Here is a 12109-nt window from a genome sequence, read left to right on the forward strand (position 1 = left end):
TTGTGACTTGAATAGTTATATCTGTCGGATTATGATTTCCCTGCCAGACAGTCTCTTTGAACGATGATGCAACCAAGTCGACTGTGCTCTGGTAATGAGTCATATGACAACTCCTGGGGTTTCTCCTAACTATCCAGGCAAATGTCAGCAGTCTACCCCCCATTCCCTTTGATGACCTATTAAATATTATGAGGACCCCCTCCTGTGTGCGCTGTAGTCTCACTCATATCAAGATGGTGTTTAATGCCCATGAGACAAACAACAGACAGATTAAAGCTATTATACCCTGCTGCACTCCCACATTCACCCTCTACAAAGTGGAGTTGTGATGAGTTGTTTAATAGTTTTGCAGCTTAAAACCAGTTTATGCAGTAAAGCACGATGTTGGACTATAAATGACGTTGGAGAATTTATAGCTTAGTGATCTTTCAAAATAAGGCAGACTTACTGACCTTTGCAGCAAATTCCATCTCACAACACGCCGTTCTCACACACACAGAGGACTTACCTCCCCCTGATCCAGTACTTCCTATTAATAAAGCTACTGAAACCTAATCAACTTCAAATACTGCTTGTCACATAGACAATATATTAAGACAAATGATGATTTTATTCCTCGCCAAAATGACAGACTTCAAATATTTCAAACTATGGTCATTTTCTGGCTTGTAAGTCAAGTATAAGGAGCTAATTATGTGACGATCTGAGCAAAAATAACTTCTCATTTTCAAGAATAATGGGAGTGAAATGTTATAGATTAATGGCACTATTTATCTTTTTAAATTTCTGTCTTTCTCCGGTGATGGCAGCGCTCCCCAAGGAAAATATTCATAAAATGAAATTGAAGTCATAACTTAATAGGTTATTAAAATTTTTGAATGCATATCACTTCTCCTTTTGCGGAGCTGTAAATTTAAATTGAAGTTTGTCGCGTTCTGAGACACCGGCAGGAGTTTTTTATGGTGGGGCAAGAGAGGGAGGACATGCATCTCTGTCAGTGGGGTATTTGCTATTCTAATTTTATGGCAGGCCAGATTATCAGGCAGGAATGTCACAGTGCGCAGGCAGACTGCTGACAACACCTTAGCCCTCAGCCATGTGTTTCCATTAGAGAGAGCCAGCGTCCAGGGGTTTGTTCCCTCTATTATTTTCTATTTCTGTCTTTTATCTTGATTTAAACTGAGACTTTCTGCATGCATATTCCCCTCCTGTCATTTCTCCGCCTGTCCCGCCTCCACCTCTTGCACCTCGACTCTCGTTGGCTTTCTTCACTTATTCCCTCCCTCCAGATCTGCTGTCTTCTCGCCCCCCTTTCTGTCTATCTGTGCTGCTCCTCAGGGGGGCTGGGGTCTCAGCAGAGACAGAGGAGACGCTGCACAAATCTCAGGGGGGTCGAGGTAGAGCTAGTGAAGGTGAGATAGCTATCTTTAGCCTACTATCTATGTATGGACACAGTGCCAAGAAGGTAAGATGTATGGAGGTGATTGAAACGGAGAGAGGGGGGAGTGATGGAGGCAGAGGGGTCCATCATCTCAGCTGGATGGCTGGGAGGGGATTTTTTCCTCAAGGTCAAGGGGCAAATTTATTTATTTCCTGGAAGTTACAATGAAATTTTACTGAGTACTTTGCTCTGATGATGAGACGAGATCAGTAGCCATAAATTTGTCTTGCCATTTGGTTGCCAGTGATGAACCATTTATTATGCTGCCTTCAAGGACACAGCATGGTATTTGTATGATAGTGCTATTCTATGTAATGATATCCATTTCATTGTGCCATATAACACAAATGAGAAAATTAAGAATAAAACTGCTTGGTGTAGAGCAAGTCTAGCTTTATTCATAGCTATCTAATGGGATATGTACAGTAAATGTCACATGATATTTGTGATGCCCTTGTCCTGGTTTTACAGTAGCGGTTAAAATGTTGATGTTGTATTGCCTTCGAAAAGACAAGGGCTTCTCAGGAGTGAGCAGCAAAGGTGGAAACCTTGAGTTTTGGTGGATATATATGTACTTTTTCGCAGCTATGTAGGGCAACAATAATGTAAATTTGTTCTCTGATAGCTAGGATAATAAGAAATTACCTCCAGAAACAACTAATTTAGCTCATGTTTGGCTTCTCACATTCATCATTCACAAAGAAAAGGGCTCTTGACAGCACACTTTTCCCTCTTTTTGTGCTGCCTCTTAACACAGACACCTCCAGGGTCCCTGAGAGGGCATGATGAACTAATGCTCTGTATTGATTGGCCATTTAAAAGCCCCTTGTAGCCTTGGGAGTATGTTAATGCCATGAGGCCCTCTCTCCCACCGCCCCCAGTCCCAAAGGGCTCTTGTGTTTATTCCTCTGTGGGCTATCACCGGGAGTTCATTAATGGTCAATTACTAATATCTGATGAGGCTCATTGTGTTACTGTGATGTCGTAACTGGGCATCTGTCTCTCCTGCTTTTCAAACATCGTAACATCACACAGGGGCTGTTACTGCAGCAGGATTACACACTTCTGGTTAGGGGAGACATCAGAAATGAGGAGCAACGTCCTGTTATTTAAAGCTCTGCAGGCTCTTATATGGATTTGATGTTGTTTATTTCGCTTCTTATTCACAATCATACATCTTCTCGGTAATTTTCAATTTCTGTTTAGTGATTCTGCAAGGTGAAAACCCTAAAATATAACATCCCAAAGTGCTCACACAATCCTGACCTATTTATGCATGGAGACTTGATAGGCTGTCAGGCCCCGAGTGGGAAGAGACCCCTGAATGGGGCGAGCCATTCTTTGACTGTCGGCCTGATATTTGTGGATAATAAAAGAAATAAATCAGACAATCGGGCTGAATATTTCATTTGTTATCCATATTCCTTGTGGGAAAATGACACAGAAATGTAAAAACAGCAATTTCCCACCAGCCCCTGCTGGGATTGTGCCAGAGCAGGAGGATTGTTTTCATGTCTGAAGATAAAGTGCATCTTTACCAACCTATTCTCTCTGGTATAAATCTAACAGGCAGCTTATACATTACCTATTCCAGAACAACATAGTTTTGAGTAGATGTGTTACTGTAATATGTTATTTCCATTTTTTTCCTCTGTTCACTTCTTGTCTGTCAACATGTCTCTTTCTCTCTCTGTAACTGTCCCTCGTCTCTTCCTTTCATGTCCTGTATCTGCTCTCCAGAGGACAATATTCAATCTGTGGGACTGTGGGGTGGGCAGGATAACTTGTGATGACATCATAATGACCTTCACTTTTCGCTCCTTCTGGTGATAGATCCCTCGACTTATCTCTCCCTCTGCTGAGAGGTGAAGCTTATCTGAATGAAAACTGCCTGTGAAGTAATAACCACCATGCATTGTAGCCACTCGGCTCCTTTACAAATGGCAGAAATTAAACGCAGTAGGGCAGAGTAGAGGCTGGCTTTGGTCCTCAAGTTTGGAATGCAGTTGAATGTATCCCAAAACTGATAATGAGCTGTAATCAGAAGTCATATTAAACAAAAAGGTCTGCTAAAGGGGGTCATTCAGAGTTCATGACTTCTCATCACAACATAAATACATGAGCTTAAATTATTGCAGTAAACAGTTTTCCAAGACTTTTTAATTCTTTGCTTACATTTTATTATCGCATTTTTAAATGGAATTTATTTCTAAAAATATGAACTTTTCATGTTCCTTGATGATGAAGTTTATGATTAATGCATTGCAAAATAGAGGCTGTAAGGCTCCAAAGAGCAAACTATTTGTGCGGGCCTCTGGTGCCAAGAAAAAGCCCTATTTGGTGGGCTTTTTATGCCAGATCAGCACTCTGTCCCACAGTGGCCCGTCCCATCTGTCAGTGAACCCCTTAGTGCTGAGGAGCATGGGGGTGGCAGGGGCTGAAAGCAGGGCAATTGGGATCAGTCTGTGTCCCACAGCCATTATCAGTTTTGCCCTGACAACACATCTACTTTTCACTTTCACCCCAGAAATGGGGGAGGCGGACGGGGCTTTCACAGAGGCAGTGGCAAGAGCAGGAGATGATGGACATGAAAATGAGCTTCTTTACCCCTTTTCACTGAGTGAATGGAAGAAAATGTGGTGTCATATCTTGTCAGAGCTTGGCTGTTGGCCAAGAGGATCTTCTTGTTGGAATACGTCCATCTACTTTTATGCTTCTGATTTCACTTTAAAACAAGATGAACCGGCAGGAAGGTGTTGCTTTACTCAGGATTACACATGAACTTTCAGTAATTATCAGAAGTTAGCAAAAAACTCACAAGGATATGCTGTTGCAAGTGTTTCCACAGTGACTTATGCTGGAAACTGTAATCAGGACATTCAACTTGGCCTGTTTGATTGACTTCCTCAACACTATTTTAAATTGGATAATCACTTTAGATGTTAAGATGGCATTACATTAACATAACAGCTTCACCTCCCTATTTCACCAATTGTCAGATCACTGTGCCCACCTTTTTGTACAGATAATGATTTTACGTACGGAATTTGCAATGCCGTAAGTCCAGGATATTTGCTTTGTTCTGTGATATTGTAGGTGGGAAAACGAATGCATTTAGCATTTGGTTCAGGCTTTGATGCAGCTACTTGTCAGTATCATTGGCTTTTCAAGGTGATAGATAAACCCATGTAAGCACAACTACTTTGAACAGTGGCACATGTTCCTCGCTGTCTATTACTGGTAAATAGTACACACCTTTTCTTTTTCTTAAACTGATCTTATTTTGCTCAATGCAGTTGCAATTTTTGGTCATGTTTAGTAATCCCGTCAGAAAGATGTTTTAGATCCTGAGAAGCTGTTCTTGACCAGTTACGTTTGCTCAAAAATGCTCTCATGTGAAGTATAGAAGCAACATCGTTGACAAATGAGTTGACCAACAGCTTCTCATTATATCTGTGAATGTTTTTGTCTTGTATTTAATTAGCAACAATATTCTGCAACTAGTGCACACCATGGTCTTAAATCTCAAGCTTTCCTACAAAACGCAGACTTTGGAATTTATCCTGTTCAAGATAATACACTTTGCAGTTCTTCTCTTCCTTAAAATATTGCAAACAACTACAAAAAATGATAACAATAGTAGATAACAAGAAGCTAATAAAAACTACAATGGGGAAACCTGTAGTTAACCCCACTTGGCATCAAATTTCTGCCATTCACTTTTATTGCAGAAGATTTTGGGCACTTGTGTTGTTGCTTTTCTTTTCCTATTTAAATTACTTGGCTGTTTGGATCCTCTCAACCCAATAGAAAGTAAAAACACTGTTATAAAAGTAGTCATTTGATGCATGTATGTAGACTACAGATAAAAAACAGCAGCAACTGATCATTTTTATGTCATGAATTAATCCAGAACTCTATTAAGGTCTGAGCTGCTCAGTGGCACTAAAGCCACACTTTCTTTATGGCTGTACCTCAGTTACCTCAAATGGCCCGTTGCTGCTAATCAGGATGAATCATGTGACACATTCTCGTGCAATACATCAAATATAACGTAAACATTTCTGTTTATTGAAATACACACACAAACACAGAGATCTTTCTTATCCAGATGTGTCAAAAAAATGTATGCCTTGTCTTTTACAATATTGTTTAAGACACTTAAAATCTTTATTTTCTTACATTAGAAAGGTATTGTGTTTGATGGCAATTTGGCTTTTTTGGGGGGTACATTGCTACTAAACAGACCCAACTGTGTGCCAATGAATCAATACTCTTGTGCCAGACATGGATTTGGCTTTAATTATGGATAAGAACACATCTTAAAGAAGTGCTGAGTAAATCCCTGTGTATGCGATCAAAAAAAATTAAATAAACATGGCTGAGTTTGATTCATAACAAAATAAATTAAATAATAATTTTAAAAATAATAAAAACACACACCTGAATATGCATAATAGAATAGTTTATGATGCATTATATAGAATACATTATTCATTAACAGTAAATACAAGAATGATGGAAACCACCATCTTGATCCATGTTTTCCTGTGTCTTCTCTCAAACATCACAGTTGAATCTTTCTTACATTGTGGCTGCTGAATCATTTAGATTCCACAGTGGGCAGAGGTGTGGGCAAGGGACCGCTCTTCTGATCATTGATGACCGTCAGCCAGCGCAGGCCTCTAGTGATATGTGGGCTCTCCAAGCTCCGATAGCCCCACCACACCACACCCTGGGGTGCAACAAATATCAGCATTGTAATTTCACGCCTGTGATTATTATCGCGAGCTCTATCTCTGACTGGGAATCCTCCACCCATCCTCTTTAGTCCTCCCAGCTGAGATACTGTTTAACAGCCTCTCCCCTGGACCTGCGTACTCAGACACACACGCTCTCTGACACACGCACACACAGATGCAAACTCTAACGCGTGCACACACAGTTGCACATACACACACAATATTTTAATGTCTGCCCTCCATGGGCCCATTTTAGGCTTTTCCATTTCTTCTTCTCCCATCTTCTGTTAATTCACCACCATCTGCCTCAGCATCTGTTTGAGGAGACAGAAAAAAGTGTGGGCTATGGAGGAGAAACTATGCTTTTTCTCTCTCTTGCCGGATTCCTTCTTCTTTTTTTTGTCTACTTTATTTGATTCCTCACCCTCTTGCCCATTGAAATGCCAGTGGCAGCATCCTCTTCAGTCTTTGTCTGGCCTTCTGCTCCACCCCCTCTCCTAACTGGCCCTGATTTAGCATAATCTCAAAAAACCTTGGTCCCTCCCCCTCAGCCCCCTTCAAACAAATACGCACTCTGTACTGTCGCATCATCCACAGCGAGAATGGAAGTCACATCTGCTAAACATATCTACAGTTAATGGGGATTTAAAATATGACCTAAAACTCAGCTGACTGTCTTGCGAAATAAAAGGAGCAATGAAATTAAATTACTTTTTATTAAAAAGCAAGAAAATAACGTACTTCCAGGCAAAATCTAAGCTTTATGAGGAGATTTAAAGGAAGATGCTACCTGCTCCTTCCAGTCAACACCACACCGCTAATCCATTCACCCCTGCACTATATTTAACTGATTCCACATCCCCTTTTCTCCAAATTCTTTTCTTTCGGCCTCCCGCCTGCCGTCCTATCTTCCTTTTCTCCTTTGAGGTTCGAAGCAACAATGGGACTGTCCACTCCACAGCCGGCCTGAGCCACAGGATCCGTCCCTGCCAGAAGAGATTACAAGCATTCTTCTGCTCGGCCAAAGTTGCCGTGGAGACTTGGGAGGCTGGGAGCTTTCGGGGGCACTTTTTTTCTAGACATGTCTGTGCCTTTGAGTAGTATTTTCCTCTAGTTTTAATGACGGCAGGTCCACAAAAAAAATTGAAAAGGTGAATGTATGTTATGTGTCAAGCGCCAGGATTTAGCTTTAGCAGATTACAATAATATGAGATGGACAACAGAATTAGCACTTAGATGGATGGGAGTGAGAATCTTTTACGATTTGGCAGAGAGAGCCACAAATTGAGCAAGATTTTTGAGTTTGAAATGGAATACTCACTTTGTTTTTAGTAAATGTTACCTCAGGATAACTGTCAAATGAAAATTGTGAAGGTTGAATTTAATGCATTTTGATTGAAAATACATATTTATACAGATAATTAGACAGCAGCAATGATAGCTCTGTATTTATTTACTTTAAGACACAACTAAAACACGCATCCTTACTGCCCTTTGTTTGCCCACCTCTCTTTTTCTGTCCATAATACTCTCAGTCTCGTCTTGATGCGCTTACATCTTGGGAGTGACATGCATCCTCTCATGATCTCCGGTCCACTGGGACCAGCAGCGTTTGTTTAGCAGCTCTTACAGACCACATTATAAAACCCTTCGCTCACACTTCAGGCTTTGCCACAGGCGAGAGGTATTGGAGTCATGTAATTAAATACAGGCCTGGCTGTCCTCTGCTCCCTACCTCCCCTCAGGCCAACATGGATTGGACAGCTTTGTGCAATATGCTAAAACATATGGGGCAAAGCTCGGGACTCTGAATAGACATGTGATATTTGACACTGCCGCCATTTCAGATAATTATGATTATGATACAGTTTCTTCTCCTTCATCATATTATATTATTCTGTCCGTGGGCAATGATGTCTTCCTCCCTCCCTCCTTCTCTCGCTTTCTCTCATTTTCCCATTCTCTGTGGGGAGCTTTTGTCTGATAAGTTGTCACATTAAGTGCTAACTTTTGGGTGATCGCTGGGCTTTTCTTTCTATCTCTTTATGGCCAGACCCTCTAATAGCTGTCCTGCGGCAGCACTCGAGGCAATCATGTTACAAATAAACAGGCTGACACAGTCATTTACTCAAATCGTCCCTACACTATTCACAACCCTCCCCTGGTGATGATCCTTCGAACAACAATTATTTCAAATGTCAAAGATCCAAGGCTTCAGGGCATAGACAAATGAACATTAAAAATCTATTACCAAACACTTTAAAATATATATGTAGGTTTTCTTTATTTTCCTAATAAAAGATCACAATGGGCAGAGTCTCAGTAGCCAAACTTAGAAGTTTTTTTTAAAAAAAAGATAGAACAAGTAGAACGCTGTAGCGCCTAAAAAGCATCCCATTTGGCAAATCCTTTCTCTATTTATGATCCTTTATGTTGACACAATGAGACCATAAGTCACTGTTGCTGCACAAAGCTCTGAGGTGATGGAGTTTGCCCCATAGAGGTTTGTGTTTGAGTTTCATCTCCTTGTTTCCTTTTGTTTCACGCGACTAAGACCAGAGGGGTGGCCTCTGATTTGTTGTCACACTGAGCTGTTCTACATGACCTCTCATAACCTCATCTCATCTCTCCGAGGACTCCCAGGAACCTTCAGCCGACCCTGCTGATGAGATGAAGATATTTCTAACCTCGGCTGAGGGGAACCTCTGGGGGTGATAATAGTTTTTGAGTAATCACAGCAGTCAGAGTTTGACTTGTCTGATTCTTTGATACGTTTAAAGGTAAACTGTGACCGATATGACACAAATTCTTGAATAATCAGAAGAAGAAGCACAAACTGTTTTGGACTAAAGTTGTCCCTCTTTGTCTGCAGAGATGCTTGGTTCAGCCGCTTCCTGTTTTGCCTTCTTGTAAGTGAATTGTCCAGTTAAGATATATAATCCTAATATAAAAGTATCGCTTGCAGTATCAATTTATTCCGTGTGGTTGCCCCTCATGATGGGCACAAAATCCATCTAGTGATAATGGCATCCATCTTCACCTTTATATTGCATGTATTTGTTACCTTTGGCCCAGTAGCAATAAATCCAATCTAGTATCCCGGACGTGGACCGCTGACCACTACGAACTGGTCAAGGAGAGTGGCTACAGTTCATTTCACATCAACGCCCGTCATGATTACGGAGAGATTAAATGCCCCCCAACCCCATCCAAGTACTCATCCTATAAGCATACATCTTTTAGATTGAATGTATATTCTATAATGCTGGAGGAACCCACTCAGGATTTCACATAGTTCAGTCTATAAAATGGAAAGTTGTTAGAAAAAAAAATCAACTCAGGCAGCGCCATCGTGACTGTCTGACCATCTGTGACGTTATGGTTGTTAATTAGTTCATTATGGCCCTCACTTTAAAACACAAACTGATGAAGCATGGCTTCCAGAAGAACACGTTCCTCTTTGGACTGCTTTGTCTTTTGAATTGCTTTTTTACTAAGTAAAAAAGATGCCTGCTGTGTGTTGAGATATTTGACTTTATCATTTCTGTTGCGATTTAAGAGCATCTATTGCTGTTTCTTACCGTGACTACACAGTGAGCTTCAAAGATGTATTTTAAAATTTATAGTATTGTCTCTTTTTGATTTTAAATAGTTTTTTGTTTTTTTAGAAAGTTAGCCATTTTTCAAGTGGTTTTATTGTGGGCTGTTGGAAGTTGCACAAAATATTCAATGAATTATTTCTAGAATTCTTAATTTACGTTACAGAGCTGGGCATGCTGGTAGACTCAAAAGAGAGTGAAGAATTTGAAAGTCTAGTGTTACATATTTTGTGTCAGTTTAAATAATATTCTTTTATTATATTTTTATTATATTTTGCATGATATTGTATTAGCATATTGTATTTTAAATTTGTGAAATTATATTTATCCCTGTGAAATAGTTACATTTTCACAGAATACAGCTCACACTCGTTAGCACATAGGTGTGATTAAAAAAAAGTACTAAATTTGTGAGCATTTAGGACTCATCAGCAGTGATTTCAGCCTAATACAACCGTCCCCATGGGAGCTCTAAGTGGAGCAGATGGCAGACAAATAGCATGTAAGGGAAAAAATTAAGGGGTTTTACAGGATTTTCATCAATTACCTGGGATAATGTATCAATATAGAAGGGGGAAAAATCTGATTTGTAATGTTTTGACAGGACCATCAATATATTAATAACAAAAAAAATGCAAGACATCAATCTTCATTTTTCCAACTTCAGAGCATCTCCCTCAACAACACCACACCCGACGGTGAGACTTACAGGAGGCCCAGTCTTCACTTTCATGTATCTTACAATCATTTCTGTCACTGCCCTCATGTTGGACCTCCAGTACATTCCATAATAGCAGGCAATGAGCGAGTCATTGTCCTGCATTAGCATGTTACGGTACAGGGACTTAAAGAGCCCAATTTCATCTCTGCCCCACATCATCTGATGGGATTGGCTCTGATGGGCTCTTGTGTTAGAAAGCTGGTTGCAGGCTTCATGAATGATGATATGAGTGGGCCTGTGTCATGGCTTCATAAAGCAGTAAGACATGCTTTTTGGAGCCTGGAGAGATTACTAAACTCAGAGCCATTACAAAACAATCCCTCTGTTTTAAGCTGTGTCTGCACAGAAGGTGTGTCACACCTCTGATGGAACAGATATGCGCACGTTCTAATCAATCCAGCTGCCCACACAGGCAGCATATCAGCTGTGTTTTACTCATGTGGCCATAATGTAAGGAGAATTGTAGTTTTATGCAGCAAATCTATTTCCCTGCATTTTGCGTAAAACTGTTCAGAGCGCTTCCTAAATGTGCTGCTGCTGAGTGAAACAGACTGAGGATGGAACCATTAGTTTCACTTTAGTAGAAAGTCTGTTGAATATACAGAAAAGTCAGATTCAAATGGTTGATTACACTCCATAGTTAAAGATATGTAACTGTATGATATGTAAGAAATGTAGAACGAACAGAATGGAACAGCTAAAAAGGCTTAAACAAAATAACGATAAGTTAAACAATCAACAGCAAACAAAAATGCAGAATATAAAAGATGATATGCTCTGAACGATGCATAGCAGAGGTGGTTGATTTATACATGCATGTGACATATAGAGTTAAAAATTACTTTCAGAAATTGATGTTGAAGTATAGTTTTTGCAGAAAAATATATATATTTTTAAACTCTGTCACATATATTTGCAGCCACAGACAGCACTGAGCTAATGCTATCAATTTAATGTTGTTTTTTTCTTGTAGTTTTTGTGTGTAATTAAATGTTATAAAGAATTAGTAGACAGTCCTGCCTTAAGTCGAAGCACAAGACAAGTCTGTATTGAAATAGTGCAATTACTAAAGATAAAGAGACTTTATCGTCATTGTGCAGAAGTACAGCGAGATTTGTTTTGAAGAACATGACAGTTAGCAGCAGTGCAAATAAGAATAAAAATAGATAAAAATACTCTTTAAAAAATAAAAAATAAAAAAAAATCAACAAAGTGCTATATATGAAGCAAAGTGGACAAGTGTTGCAGGACTGAGAATACAAAATAGTGCAAATAGTGGAACTACTGTACTAATGCAAACTATAGAGAACCCAAGTCTCAAAATGAAGAAATGAGGAGGAACAAATACATAAGAAGCGAAAACAGCCGCGTTTCAGAATCTTAGTCCAAAAGTTATTTCTCAGGACTTCACTTCCAACTGTTCTGTTCCTTCCGAGGCCTAATTAATATGTTAAGACTTCTGTAATTAAAATGCTCCTGGTGTAAATGCAATATTCAACAGTTCTCCTGACAGTGATATATTCTACATGGATTATCCTCAGCCATTTTGACTTGCTAATTAATCAACATTATTTATGATGATAAAAGAGGGGGAAAAAACTTACTG

The 12109-nt window shown here is 39.7% G+C and overlaps 1 long non-coding RNA gene across 1 annotated transcript in view; it reads left to right on the forward strand.

The window, feature by feature from the left end:
• Window positions 1-12109, forward strand: part of LOC127537638 (uncharacterized) — a 161426-nt gene that overhangs the window by 87008 nt on the left and 62309 nt on the right. The window lies entirely within an intron of this gene.

The sequence above is a fragment of the Acanthochromis polyacanthus genome, chromosome 15 (genome assembly GCF_021347895.1).
Source record: "Acanthochromis polyacanthus isolate Apoly-LR-REF ecotype Palm Island chromosome 15, KAUST_Apoly_ChrSc, whole genome shotgun sequence".
In the NCBI taxonomy this organism is placed as follows: domain Eukaryota; kingdom Metazoa; phylum Chordata; class Actinopteri; family Pomacentridae; genus Acanthochromis; species Acanthochromis polyacanthus.